The sequence below is a fragment of the Salmo salar genome, chromosome 23, assembly GCF_965601325.2.
Source record: "Salmo salar chromosome 23, fSalSal1, whole genome shotgun sequence".
Taxonomy (NCBI): Eukaryota; Metazoa; Chordata; class Actinopteri; order Salmoniformes; family Salmonidae; genus Salmo; species Salmo salar.
This window is the reverse complement of record NC_138313.1, coordinates 33,922,501-33,938,172: the sequence shown is the minus strand read 5'-3', so window position 1 is coordinate 33,938,172 and position 15,672 is coordinate 33,922,501. Positions and strand designations below refer to the sequence as shown.

Below are 15,672 nucleotides of genomic sequence, written 5' to 3'. Positions count from 1 at the left end.
TCTCTTTGTCCAAAGCGACTACCACACTATTGCAATGCACAATACTGAGCCCTTTTGACAGCAGCAGAGAAAGAGAGGGGGAGCGAGGGAGAGAGGGGCTCCAGGCCTCAGGACTCTGTGACCACAGAACGAATGCCCAGTCACAAGAACTCCAGGTGAGTACCACACACAAACAAGACACTCACACACAGAAACAGAGAGAAATATCACTCCAGCACCATCTGCCAAATAAAGAGCTCCTCCTGCAGGTACTCAGACAGCCCAGAGAAACGAGGGAGATGAGGAGAGAGAGAGACAAAAGAGAAAGAGAAAGAGAGAGAGAGAGACCCAGATAAATACTATTGCAATCATTTCCCCCAGACTGTCTGAATAAATAGTTTTGGTAGTGTTATATTAATGAAGTTCATGTGGGTTACCGCACACTATCATATTTCTGCCATTTTGGAGACGGTTTATTAGAAGCCATCAGTTTTCGGATCATATATTCAGTGAGTGGAAATGAATTAGCTGTCTTTACAGAGACAATATTTCTATTCATTCCCCATGTTGCATATCACATCACTTTTATCTGTCCATAAATTCCCCACCTCATTCAACTCCTCGCAGCCAGGCTGTACTACAACATGCTCAAGCATGTATTTCCCCCTGAGTAATGCTGCGTAGGCTTTCAATAACCCCAGCATTTTCTCCCAGCTATTCTTTTATTTTACTGCCTTTTCAAATTGCCAGGTCAGTGCATTACGGTAACACAAAAAGAAGGGGGACTTACTGAGCGCAACACAAAAAGAAGGGGGACTTTCGGAACGCAACACCAAAGAAGGGGGACTTACGGAGCGCAACACAAAAAGAAGGGGGACTTACGGAGCGCAACATAAAAAGAAGGGGGACTTACGGAGCGCAACACAAAAGAAGGGGGACTTACGGAGCGCAACATAAAAAGAAGGGGGACTTACGGAGCGCAACACAAAAAGAAGGGGGACTTACGGAGCGCAACATAAAAAGAAGGGGGACTTACGGAGCGCAACACAAAAAGAAGGGGGACTTACGGAGCGCAACATAAAAAGAAGGGGGACTTACGGAGCGCAACACAAAAAGAAGGGGGACTTACGGAGCGCAACATAAAAAGAAGGGGGACTTACGGAGCGCAACATAAAAAGAAGGGGGACTTACGGAGCGCAACATAAAAAGAAGGGGGACTTACGGAGCGCAACACAAAAAGAAGGGGGACTTACGGAGCGCAACACAAAAGAAGACGGACTTGTCAGGCATTGATCCATTGATCGGCCAGGCTGTGTTACGTCCCTATGCCCTGCGGCCCTACACAGCCCTACAGTCTCCCAGCACATCAGGCCTACCTCTAGTCCCTGCTCTCTGAGTCTGTATGTATATTATGGATGGGCAGCGATGGAGTCTGTCTGGGGTCACCACCTCAGTCTTCACTGGCACTGCCTGGTGGTGCAGCTCTCTTCACACTGCACCCCTGGTCCCCGCCAGCCCTAATTTAATGATTTCCAATGGCCACCAAGCATATCACTCTATCGTGATGCTTCTTTCCCCACGTCACATCAGCCCTGTCCCTCTCACTGAGGCTTTACTCAGTTGTTTTTCCGTCTGAGAGACCACGGTGGTAAGTCGGGCTGTTTTGCTGTTATTATTCGGTGGAATTGTGTTGTTAGTTTTTTGGACACGCGCCACCACCATCTCTCACTGAGCAGGGCCTCGTTTGCATATTACAATCACAAACACTGCCCGAGTTGGATTTATTTGTTAATGTGTAACACATACAGCATTGAGAATAAATTAATAACAACCACAATGCCAACAAACAAAGGGGAACATGAACTCCATTTAAATGTGCTTCTATGTTCTTTAATGTAAGGCTTAATAAGAATCTGCTGGCCACGGGTGAAAGCTCTAACAACTTCCTAATTGGAATCCAAACACGTACAAATTGCCTGCGTTGCATTGCATATCAAGTGCAGAAGTCAGAGCATGATGAAATTGTTTGAAACACGACAAACAGCGATGAGAGAGGCTGAGGTAGCTACAGAGAGGCTGAGGAAGCTACAGAGAGGCTGAGGAAGCTACAGAGAGGCTGAGGTAGCTACAGAGAGGCTGAGGAAGCTACAGATAGGCTGAGGTAGCTATAGAGAGGTGGAGGTGTCTACAGAGAGGCTGAGGTGTCTACAGAGAGGCTGAGGTAGGTACAGAGAGGCTGAGGAAGCTACAGTGAGGCTGAAGTATCTACAGAGAGGCTGAGGAAGCTACAGTGAAGCTGAAGTATCTACAGAGAGGCTGAGGTGTCTACAGAGAGGCTAAAGTATCTACAGAGAGGCTGAGGTGTCTACAGAGAGGCTGAGGTGTCTACAGAGAGACTGAGGTAGCTACAGAGAGGCCGAGGTAGCTACAGAGAGGCTGAGGAAGCTACAGTGAGGCTGAAGTATCTACAGAGAGGCTGAGGAAGCTACAGTGAGGCTGAAGTATCTACAGAGAGGCTGAAGTATCTACAGAGAGGCTAAAGTATCTACAGAGAGGCTGAGGAAGCTACAGAGAGGCTGAAGTATCTACAGAGAGGCTGAGGTAGCTACAGTGAGGCTGAAGTATCTACAGAGAGGCTGAGGAAGCTACAGTGAGGCTGAAGTATCTACAGAGAGGCTGAGGTGTCTACAGAAAGGCTGAGGTATCTACAGAGAGCCTGAAGTATCTACAGAGAGGCTGAGGAAGCTACAGTGAGGCTGAAGTATCTACAGAGAGGCTGTGTCTACAGAGAGGCTGAGGTGTCTACAGAGAGACTGAGGTAGCTACAGAGAGGCCGAGGTAGCTACAGAGAGGCTGAGGAAGCTACAGTGAGGCTGAAGTATCTACAGAGAGGCTGAGGAAGCTACAGTGAGGCTGAAGTATCTACAGAGAGGCTGAAGTATCTACAGAGAGGCTAAAGTATCTACAGAGAGGCTGAGGAAGCTACAGCGAGGCTGAAGTATCTACAGAGAGGCTGAGGTAGCTACAGTGAGGCTGAAGTATCTACAGAGAGGCTGAGGAAGCTACAGTGAGGCTGAAGTATCTACAGAGAGGCTGAGGTGTCTACAGAGAGGCTGAGGTATCTACAGAGAGGCTGAAGTATCTACAGAGAGGCTGAGGAAGCTACAGTGAGGCTGAAGTATCTACAGAGAGGCTGAGGTGTCTACAGAGAGGCTGAGGTATCTACAGAGAGGCTGAAGTATCTACAGAGAGGCTGCAGTGCTAATCAGTCTAGAGAAACATATGGGGACATTGGGGTGACTCTCTCGCTCTCTCCCTGATTCTGTTGTGTTGAGATGGTTTGTAATTGAAGAGACTCTGCTCTCCCCTCCTCTCTCCTCTTCCCTCCTCCCACTGCTTCGACAGAAGCCATTTGCACGGTTATTTCCTGCCGACATGACCCTCCATTACTAGTGCAGGAGGGAACTTGTATCTGGTCCAGAAACCTTTGGCCCTAATCTGTGAAGTGTAGGTACTGCCTGCTAAGTGTAGCGGTCCTACTGATAAACCATTTCCCCATCCTCTCTCTCTCTCTCTACCAGAATCAGCACTTATTCTAAGAGCCTACTACTACCCATCCCTACTGTCACACACACACACACACACACACACACACACACACACACACACACACACACACACACACATACACACACACACACACACACACACACACACACACACACACACACACACACACACACACACACACACACACACACACACACACACACACACACACACACATCAACGCACGCACACACGCAACCTAACGTACACACAGCCCAACGTACACACACGCACCACAGTGTCTCTCACTCCAACCCTCTCTATTCCATCTCTGTGCCTCAGAGGAGCCTGCCCCAGTGTAATGAAAAAGTGTGAACTTCCCCTCTCTGTGGGATTTACTTCACCAAAAGTGTGAAGGTAGCAGAAACACAGCAAGCCCTGGCACAGGTCTCTACTCGCTGCCTGCCCACTCCCTCACACTTCATTTGCACTCTGTGGAAAATGTCATCGCCGAAGGTAGATTACTTGCTTACTTCATTTACTGCTGGGCTTAGGGGAAATGATAGGCTTTCTAAGGGGCTGGAGCCCGAAATGCACCTCATCAGCACTGATACAATGTGATTATTACTTGAATCAGTGCCAGGCGTTGCGGAGCTCTGTGGCTCAGATTGACTATGAGGGGTAATCAGGGCTAGTCTCAGAGCAGTCCTTACGGCTCTTAATCACACCCACTTCTCACACCCCTGATCCCAGATCAGCGCAAACATTTTGGGAATCGTGAATTTGCTCAAGGTGTGGAAACGCTGAACCCAAAGATAAGCCGAATTACTTCTACAGTGGCACGAAAAAGTAAGTTTGATCTGATCTTGATCTGATCTGATCTTCATCTTTGTCGCAACAATAGACAAACACAGTGTGCTTAAACTAATAACACACAAATTATTGTATTTTTCTTGTCTATTTTGAATACATCATTTAAACATTGACAATGTAGGTTGGAAAAAGTATGTGAACCCCTAGGCTAATGACTTTTCCAAAAGCTAATTGGAGTCAGGAGTCAGCTAACCTGGAATCCAATCAATGAGACGAGATTGGAGATGTTGGTTAGAGCTGCCCTGCCCTATAAAAAACACTCACAAAATTTGAGTTTGCTATTCACAAGAAGCATTCTCTGATGTGAACCATGCCTCAAACAAAGAGATCTCAGAAGACCTAAGATGAAGAATTGTTGACTTGCATAATGCTGGAAAGGGTTACAAAAGTATCTCTAAAAGCCTTGATGTTCATCAGTCCACAGTAAGACAAATTGTCTATAAATGGAGAAAGTTCAGCACTGTTGCTCCCTAGCAGTGGCCGTCCTACAAAGATGACTGCAAGAGCACAGCGCAGAATACTCAATGAGGTTAAAAAGAATCCTAGAGTTTCAGCTAAAGACTTACAGAAATGTCTGGACCATGCTAACATCTCTGTTGACGATTGTACGATACGTAAAACACTAAACAAGAATGGTGTTCATGGGAGGACACTACAGAAGAAGCCACTGCTGTCCAAAAAAAACATTGCTGCACGTCTGAAGTTCGCAAAAGAGCACCTGGATGTTCCACAGTGCTTCTGGCAAAATATTCTGTGGACAGATTATACTAAAGTTGAGTTGTTTGGAAGGAACATCCAACACTATGTTTGGAGAGAAAAAAAGGCACAGCACAGCACACCAACATCAAAACCTCATTCCAACTGTAAAGTATGGTGGAGGGAGCATCATGGTTTGGAGCTGCTTTGCTGCCTCAGGGCCTGGACAGCTTGCTATCATTGACAGAAAAATGAATTCCCAAGTTATCAAGGCATTTTGCAGGAGAATGTTAGGCTCTGTCCACCAATTGAAGCTCAACAGAAGTTAGGTGATGCAACAGGACAATGACCCAAAACACAGAAGTAAATCAACAACAGAATGGCTTCAACAGAAGAAAATATGGCTTCTGGAGTGGCCCAGTCAGAGTCCTGACCTCAACCCGATTGAGATGCTGTGGCATGACCTCGAGAGCAGTTCACACCAGACATCCTAAGAATATTGCTGAACTGAAACAGTTTTGTAAAGATGAATGGTCCAAAATTCCTCCTGACCGTTGCGCAGATCAGATTCTCAAAAACGTTTGGTTGAGGTTATTGCTGCCAAAGGAGGGTCAACCAGTTATTAAATCCAAGGGTTCACATACTTTCCCCACCCTACACAGTGAATGTTTACACGGTGTGTTCAATAAAGACATGAAAACATAGAATTGTTTGTGTGTTATTAGTTTAAGCAGACTGTGTTTGTCTATTGATCAGATCACATTTTATGACCAATTTATGCAGAAATCCAGGCAATTCCAAAGGGCTCAAATACCATTTCTTGCCACTGTATATTTACAGGTTAAATAGACAAACAATAGACAGACGTACACATGGGGAGACAGACGCATTCCTCTGAGAGGTTCCTAGCAATCTGCTCCATTCTCAAGACAAGGCACGGGCTTAATAGGCTGCTAGAATTTGGAACATATCAACTGCCAACCACCCAGCCACTGCTCAGGGAGAACAAAAGGGAAGAGGTGGGGGTACTTTCCAAAGTGCTCTCACTCATTGTTCCGACAACAATATTTTCCCTGCCCCAGCCTAATTACCTTGTAATGAGGGCTGTAATATAAGCAGAACTCTAGCATAACCTGTAAACCTTAATTAAGTCAGGCACCTTAAAGGGAGCTGCATGCGGCTGGGCCTCCATCCTCTGACAGTGCACCCTCCTGCACTATAAATGGGAGGCCTTCAGGTGCATTTCAATAGCCTCAAGATGCTTCCTCTCCTTGTCTCTTTATCTTCCATCTGCTCTAATATGAAAGACCTGGATAAGTGAAGGCAGGCAACTTGGCAGGCACCATATTGCTTTCACTTGCATTCCCATGTCAGTACAAATGAAGGTCATGTGAGACAAGGACAGGAAAAACAAGACCATTGAGATGCTTCCTGCTATTCATGGAGCTAAAATGGCCTGGAGTCTGGGCACTGGTCTCCACTGTGACCCCTGGCGAAGGAGACCCAGGCCATTGATTTGTTATTGTACTCACTTACCATAGACAACAGCCCTTGAGCATGACTTATATACAGTCACAGATCCATAGGAAATATATCCTGAAGAAGACAATACATGTCTTTGTGGACCAAAACAGTTGTGTGTTTCTGTGCAATTGTTTGTGTGTGTGTGTGTGTACAGTAAATATTTTGTGTGTATACAGTGTGTGTACAGTGAGGGTCTTGGCTAGGGCTGTGGTGGTCATGACATTTTGTCATGCAAATGACTGCCGGAATCACAGTAATTGACGGTTAATTAATATAAACATGTTTAGCATGTCCAGGCCTCCACACATACAAGCATCTGATACGCCTTTGGAACATCTACAGTTTAATAATATACACCACCACAACAAATCCATGATTTATTTTAGGCAGGTCTAAAGAAACATGATGATATGAAGGAAAGGTATTTCAGAACAACAGAATATGAGTTGGCCTACTGTATGTAATCTGGCTCTGCTCCATGATATAGGCTGTAGGCTTGTTCATTTAGCTGACTAGATACTGTATGTAATCTGGCTATGCTCCATGATATAGGCTGTAGGCTTGTTCATTTAGCTGACTAGATACTGTATGTAATCTGGCTATGCTCCATGATATAGGCTGTAGGCTTGTTCATTTAGCTGACTAGATACTGTATGTAATCTGGCTCTGCTCCATGATATAGGCTGTAGGCTTGTTCATTTAGCTGACTAGATACTGTATGTAATCTGGCTCTGCTCCATGATATAGGCTGTAGGCTTGTTCATTTAGCTGACAAGATATGCTTATAAGTCCCATGCCATTACTTTATATTATAGGATTTTATAGTAAGAAGAACATATTTGAACTTAGCTGAATAAAATAGAAAGGATATTTATGCGAGTGTGCATATGAAGTGGCTTTGTTGAGCATAAAAGTGATCATTTGAAACAAGTACTATAACTAGATTTAGAGTTATTTGGCAACTTTAGTTGTGAATGATACAAACCTTGGAATGTCTTAGAAATAAAATCATGTATGGGCTACATGTGACTATAAGGATCCTGAGTGGCGTAGCGGTCTAAGGCACTGCATCACAATGCTAGAAGTATCACTACAGACCTGGGTTCGATCCCAGGCTGTATCACAACCAGCTGTGATTGGGAGTCCCAAAGGGGGGTGCACAATTGGCACAGCGCCATCCGGGTTAGGGGAGGGTTTGGCCCGGGGTAGGCCATCATTGTAAATAAAAATGTGTTCTTAATTGACTTGCCTAGTTAAGTAAAGGTTCAATAAATAGGCTATTGATCATTTGAGAAAGTCACAAAATGCTTCCTTGCCTCAGGCTGCACACACTGTTCTGTCATCATATATTCACATGTCAGACTATTCTCAATTTAATCTTGTCTTTACTAATATCTAAAATGAGTTTCTATTTAGAATGGTCCTTTATCAAATGGGCAGGAACAGGAACAGGGACAGGAACAGGAACAGGGACAGGGACAGGGACAGGGACAGGGACAGGAACAGGGGCAGGGGCAGGGACAGGAACAGGGACAGGAACAGGAACAGGAATAGGTACAGGGACAGGGACAGGAACAGGAACAGGAACAGGAACAGGAACAGGAATAGGGACAGGAATAGGGACAGGGACAGGGACAGGGACAGGGACAGGAACAGGGACAGGGACAGGAACAGGAACAGGAACAGGAACAGGGACAGGGACAGGAACAGGAACAGGGACAGGAACAGGGACAGGGACAGGAACAGGAACAGGGACAGGAACAGGGACAGGAACAGGAACAGGGACAGGGACAGGAACAGGAACAGCGACAGGAACAGGGACAGGGACAGGAACAGGGACAGGGACAGGGACAGGAACAGGGGCAGGGACAGGAACAGGAACAGGGACAGGAACAGGAACAGGGACAGGGACAGGAACAGGAACAGGAATAGGTACAGGGACAGGGACAGGAACAGGAACAGGAACAGGAACAGGAACAGGAATAGGGACAGGAATAGGGACAGGGACAGGAACAGGAACAGGGACAGGGACAGGAATAGGGACAGGGACAGGGACAGGAACAGGGACAGGGACAGGGGCAGGGGAAAAAAAGACATGTCATCCATATGCACTGGAATAGTGAATGGAGGTCGCTTTCCCGGTGGTTCATTTTTCATTCATGCAGGGTAGGCTACTCTGGTTTTATAAATATAGTAGCAGCTGGGATCCTCCTGTTTTTAGTGGTAACCATCAAAAACTCTGCTTTCACACGGGATTGCATATAGAAATGCCTGGGCTTATAAGAACACATATTTTCATCCACACATCAAACACAGTTTGAGGAGAATGCAGTCTCTTGCTGTGTGAAAGATGACATTATGCCCAAACTCTGTCTGTCATGGGCTCTCCAATCCTGTTCCTGCAGCTACCCAGTACTCTGTCTGTCATGTGCTCTCCAATCCTGTTCCTGCAGCTACCCAGTACTCTGTCTGTCATGGGCTCTCCAATCCTGTTCCTGCAGCTACCCAGTACTCTGTCTGTCATGTGCTCTCCAATCCTGTTCCTGCAGCTACCCAGTGCTTCATTTGGGAAACCAAGTGAAATATGTTCAGGAACATTGATAGTAACATGTTTTCACAACTAAACATATTTCACTATTGACAGCCCCTCTCTCTGCGCGCTTGAGAAAGGAAGGAAGGAGAGAGAGGAGATGGAAACTCTCGGTGGTGAGATATTCTGTAGATAAAGGTAATGTGTCAGCCTATTAATTATGAAAACATAAAAGAAATGCCCTATTACTAGGCTATTCAAAATTAAATTCACTTTAATTGTAGGCTAACTCCGTAAGCCGCCCTGCACAATCATTGAACCAATACACCAATTATGTCCCAAAGACATCTTAAATCTTTAGTTGGGTAATACACAGTAGGCTATTAGGCTATGTATTGTATAACGGCACAATAATTATTTTTATTCTGGGTTTTTTTCAGGCTTGGGCTCATATTTAGGCCTATGCTTATTTATAAGCTCTAATAGTATGGGTGTCTTGAATGAATCATCACCTTAGAAAGCGTTGTCCATTTCATTGTGTTAGTCTTTGAAACAACATCCACAACGACCATGTTTTCCACTCAGTTTCAACCTGTTGTTGAACTTCTTTCTTCAAATTGATCTATCGAGGTGAGTTTTAAAATTATGATACTGTTTTGATGCTACGTGTTTGATGTGATTTTGGATTGTATTTGCATTGATGTCAGAGTGGTTTGAGGGACAGTAGAGCCCTGAGTACCAGGCCATTAGGACCTGATGGAGGGACAACAGAGCCCTGAGTACCAGGCCATTAGAACCTGATGGAGAGACAATAGAGCCCTGAGTACCAGGCCATTAGGACCTGATGGAGGGACAACAGAGCCCTGAGTACCAGGCCATTAGAACCTGATGGAGAGACAATAGAGCCCTGAGTACCAGGCCATTAGGACCTGATGGAGGGACAACAGAGCCCTGAGTACCAGGCCATTAGAACCTGATGGAGAGACAATAGAGCCCTGAGTACCAGGCCATTAGGACCTGATGGAGGGACAATAGAGCCCTGAGTACCAGGCCATTAGAACCTGATGGAGAGACAATAGAGCCCTGAGTACCAGGCCATTAGGACCTGATGGAGGGACAACAGAGCCCTGTGTACCAGGCCATTAGGACCTGATGGAGAGACAACAGAGCCCTGTGTACCAGGCCATTAGAACCTGATGGAGGGACAATAGAGCCCTGAGTACCAGGCCATTAGGACCTGATGGTCATTAGCAAGTTGGGTCCTACCAACGCATGTCCAGAGTGCATATGAGGTGATTACCGTAACTCAACGGTCACGTGGAATTTGACTGCAGTCATGACTCATACCGTCTCCGCAACAGTCCTAGACCTGTCCTCTCGGCCAGTGTGCATAACAAGGGTGAGGAACGCTGTTCAACCTAACGATTCGTTCTGAAAGACTGTGTTTGCGGGATCAATACAGAAAAGGGGATGAGAAATAGGCCTTGACAAATTCACAAGTGATACCACGGTAGTCTATTCTGTAGTTATAAGGTTGAAGGTTATCTTGGACACACCACTAACTAAATTGGATTGGAACCAAAAAAGGATACAACACTACTGTACAGTCTTCTAGGGTCAATACTGTGGTGGGAAGTTGGCACCTTCAGTGGATATGGCTGTCCTGTATGTGTGGACTGACTGAATGGTCTCTGCCAGTGCCAAGCCAGCACTATAAATACATCCAGTGGTCTGCATCCCTGATGAAGAAGCTAAATTGACGGCATTAATTGATGGGGTTTCAGGGTGCAGTAAATACTGTGTATGTTCACAGTGGTGCGGGGCAGAAAGTGCGGGTGGACTGACAGAGGAACATGGTTTAGACTCATCAGATGGAGGGAAATGGGAGTTTACCTGCCAAGTCCCCCCCTTAGCCCACAACTCAGGGGTTTACAGGGAAATCAATTAGAAGTTTTTGGTTAGCCCCGGTCAAGGTCAGCATCTCTTCCTCTTCCTGTTCTACAGCAGCCCCCTAGAAAAACACTAACATGCCCTCACCATATATACTGCATAGGCTATACACTCTTAGAAAAAAGATTTTCAAAGGGATTCTTCGGCTGTCCCCATAGGATAACCCTATTTGGTTCCAGGTAGAACCCATTGTGGTTCCAGGTAGTAACCTTTTAGGTTCCACGTAGTACCCTCTGTGGTAAGGGTTCTACATGGAACCCAAAATAGTTGTACCTGGAACCTGGAACCTTTTGGAACCAAAAAAGGATTCTTTAAAGGGTTCTCCTACGGGGACAGCCAAATAAGGTTCTAGATAGCACCTTTTTCTATAAGAGTGTACTACACCTGGAAAATACTATAGGATAAAAGCAAAAATGGAGTTCTCTGTTAGTTAGCCACATTGGCATTGTTGATATGATATCTATAATACCAGGCCATTAGGACTTGTTTAAAAAAGCAGCAGAGTTTGAACCTAGAGTCAGATCAGTTGATCACAGTAAATTCATAGTCAAAGATTGGCAGTTCCAAACTGGCTATGTCTGAGAGACAGAACTGCTTTTGAGGTCCTTTGATTTTACAAATTGAAAGGTGTCTTTAAAGATGAAGCTTCAAAGCTCCAAGGCTGGCGCAGGATGGAGTGATAAAGAGAGAGATGAGATGAAAAAAGCCACCCACCCATCTCCATCCATGCAAACACTGCACTTTATTTCACAGTGCCCATTCAGGCTGCATTTGGAAAAAACACTAATTGCACATTTCCAGATTCCATACCTAACAGGCTCTAACAAATAAACCTTGCAGTACGCTCCTGTTTTTGGAATAGCAATTTTGTGCTTTGAGGCGCAAAGCACATTTCTCAAATACACACAGATTGTCAATTACGTGCTTCATGCCAAAAATTACAGATTTTTTTCTCTCTCCCTGAGCCTTTTCTTCCTCTCACCACTGGACTGAAGTGGAATGATAATGATCATTAACACAGGTGGTCTTGCAAATGAGCAGGTGCCACTGCCATGTTCATTGTATAGATGTATTTCCTGGTAAAGGCTGTGGCCAGCGTTACGCTTCCAAAAATGTAGTGTCCTTCAAAGCCGGCCACTGGCACGGTGAAAGAGAGAGAACCTTCTTAGTGCATCAGTTAAAGAGCTACAAAATCTAAAGGTTGTGGAGACAAAAATCTGCCAAACATACAGGCTAAATATTTTTTCAAGCAATCGTTATCACTATGAGTAGGCAAAATGGGAACGCTGCCATTTTGGAAATTACTATAAGAAGTACATCACCAGAATCACAGTGAAAAAACTCTAAGTCATGGGTCCTTATTAATCTAAGCCCTTTAAAAACCATCTGCTACAGTTAATGTTTCTACACTGCATGGAGACATTATACTGTATGTCATATACATCTGCACCTTCTGCAAATGTTGATACCCTACTTCAAACACTGAAGTGAGGCATCTCTAACACTACTACATTCAGCACCAAGCCATTGACAACATGATGGTCCAGGAGGCCTACCTATCTTTTATTTTATTTATTTTTATTTAACCTTTATTTAACTAGGCAAGCCAGTTAAGAACAAATTCTTAATTACAATGACGGCCTACCAAAAGGCAAAAGGCCTCCTGCGGGGACGGGGGCTGGGATAAAAAAATTATATATATATATATATATATATATATATATATAGGACAAAACACACATCATGACAAGAGAGACAACACAACACTACATAAAGAGAGACCTAACATAGCAACATAGCAAGGCAGCAACACATGACAACACAGCATGGTAGCAACACAACATAACAACAACATGGTAGCAACACAATTCTCCCCGGCACTGCTGCTCATTCCGTTCACCAGCTCTGGAGGTCCACGTCCCCGGCCTTCTAGGTGTCACTGAACTGGATCATTACCACCAACCCCAGACTGTCTTGTCTCATTACGCACAGCTGGTTCTCATTCCCCCTGATTAGTATGGGTACATATGTGCCCTAAGTTCCCCATTGTCCTTGTTGGTTATTGTTCCATGCCCGCTAGTCTTGTGAGCACCTGTGCTCTGTTGCATCAGCTTGCATGTTACCGTGTTAGTGTGCGTTGTTATTAAGGGTCTCGTCCCATCTATTGTTATTACGGGTCTCGTCCCGTGTATTTATTAGAGGTTTACACCTCACTCTTTGTTTGGGTTATACTTGTTTGTTTTGGGCTTCGTTCCCGCTTCGTTCCCGTCATGTTCATGATGTACGCTATTTTGGGTAGTGAAATAAAAAATAAAAAATCTCGTATTCCTGCGCCTGTCTCATATCATTATACAACGTGACAGTAGGTAGCACAAAACATGGTACAAACGTTATTGGGCACAGACAACAGCACAAAGGGCAAGAAGGTAGAGACAATAATACATCACACAAAGCAGCCACAACTGTCAGTAAGAGTGTCCATGATTGAGTCTTTGAATGAAGAGATTGAGATAAAACTGACCAGTTTGAGTGTTTGTTGCAGCTCGTTCCAGTCGCTAGCTGCAGCGAACTGAAAAGATGAGCGACCCTGGGATGAGTGTGCTTTGGGGACCTTTAACAGAATGTGACTGGCAGAATAGATGTTGTATGTGGAGGATGAGGGCTGCAGTAGATATCTCAGATATCTCAGTGAGGCCTAAGAGGGTTTTATAAATAAGCATCAACCAGTGGGTCTTGCGACGGGTATACAGAGATGACCAGCTTACAGAGGAGTGCAGTGATGTGTCCTATAAGGAGCATTGGTGGCAAATCTGATGGCCGAATGGTAAAGATTATCTTGCTGCTCGAGAGCACCCTTACCTGCCGATCTATAAATTATGTCTCTGTAATCTAGCATGGGAAGGATGGTCATCTGAATCAGGGTTAGTTTGGCAGCTGGGGTGAAAGAGGAGCGATTATGATAGAAGAAACCAAGTCTAGATTTAACTTTAGCCTGTAGCTTTGATATGTTCTGAGAGAAGGACAGTGTACCGTCTAGCCATACTCCCAAGTACTTGTATGAGGTGATTACCTCAAGCTCTAAACCCTCAGAGGTAGTAATCACACCTGTGGGGAGAGGGGAATTGTTCTTACCAAACCACATGACCTTTGTTTTGGAGGTGTTCAGAACAAGGATAAGGGTAGAGAAAGCTTGTAAGAACAAGAACACTAAGAAAGCTTTGTCGTAGAGCATTTAACATAAAATCCAGGGAGGGGCCAGCTGCGTATAAGACTGTATCATCTGCATATAAATGGGTGAGAGAGCTTCCTACTGCCTGAGCTATGTTGTTGATGTAAATTGAGAAGAGGGTGGGGCCTAGGATCAAGCCTTGGGATACTCCCTTGGTGACAGGCAGTGGCCTAGACAGCAGATTTTCTGACTTTATACACTGCACTCTTTGAGAGAGGTAGTTAGCAAACCAGGCCAAAGTCCCCTCAGAGACACCAATACTCCTTAGCCGGCCCACAAGAATGGAATGGTCTACCGTATCAAAAGCTTTGGACAACTCAATAAAAATAGCAGCACAACATTGCTTAAAATCAAGGGCAATGATGACATTATTTAGAACCTTTAAGGTTGCAGTGACACATCCATAACCTGAGGGGAAACCAGATTGCATACCCAAGAGAATACCATAAACATCAAGAAAGCCAGTCAGTTGATTATTGACAAGTTTATCCAATACTTTTCATAAACAGGGCAAAATAGAAATACACCTATAACAGTTAGGATCAGCTTGATCTCCCCCTTTAAATAAAGGACGAACCGTGGCTGCCTTCCAAGCAATGGGAACCTCCCCAGAAAGGAGAGACAGGTTAAAAAGGTCAGAGATAGGCTTGGCGATGATACGGGCAGCAACCTTAAAGAAGAAAGGGTGTAAACCATCTGACCTAGATGGTGTTTTGGGGTCAAGTTTAAGGAGCTCCTTTAGCACCTCAGACTAAGTCACTGCCTGCAGGGAGAAACTTTGTAGTGGGGCAGGTGAAAAAGACTTTAAGGAACATGGGCAGCTGTGAGGAGGAGGGTTTATTCTCTAGGTCTTTAACCGTTTTCCAGAACTTCTTGGGGTTAGACCCACAGAGAGAGAACTGCTCCTTAAAGTAACTAACTTTGGCCTTCCGGATATCCTGAGTGCACTTATTTCTCATTTGCCTGAACGAGAGCCAGTCAGCCTGAGTTTGCGTGTGCCGAGCCTTTCGCCAAATGCAATTCTTGAGGTGGAGTAACTCTGCAAGATCACGGTTGAACCAGGGGCTTAACCTGTTTTTAATTCTCATTTTCTTTATGGGGGCGTGTGTGTTAACAATACCACTGAAAATAATCTAAAAAGAAGGTCCACGCGTCTTCGACAGAGGGGATCAAGCTGATTCTATACCATTTTACAGAGGCCAGTTCATGAAGGAAGGCTTGCTCATTAAAGTTTTTTAGCAAGCGTCTATGACAAATCAGGACAGAGCAGCCATTACGAACACAGGCTGTAAAACAGTGATCACTAAGGTCATTACAGAAAACACCAGACTGATACCTATCA

The 15,672-nt window shown here is 44.9% G+C and overlaps 1 protein-coding gene across 13 annotated transcripts in view; it reads right to left on the bottom strand.

Annotated features, from left to right (window-relative positions):
- The window catches only part of LOC106584443 (CUGBP Elav-like family member 5), a 324,347-nt gene that overhangs the window by 290,871 nt on the left and 17,804 nt on the right, over positions 1–15,672 (bottom strand). The gene's annotated exons all lie outside the window — the stretch shown is intronic.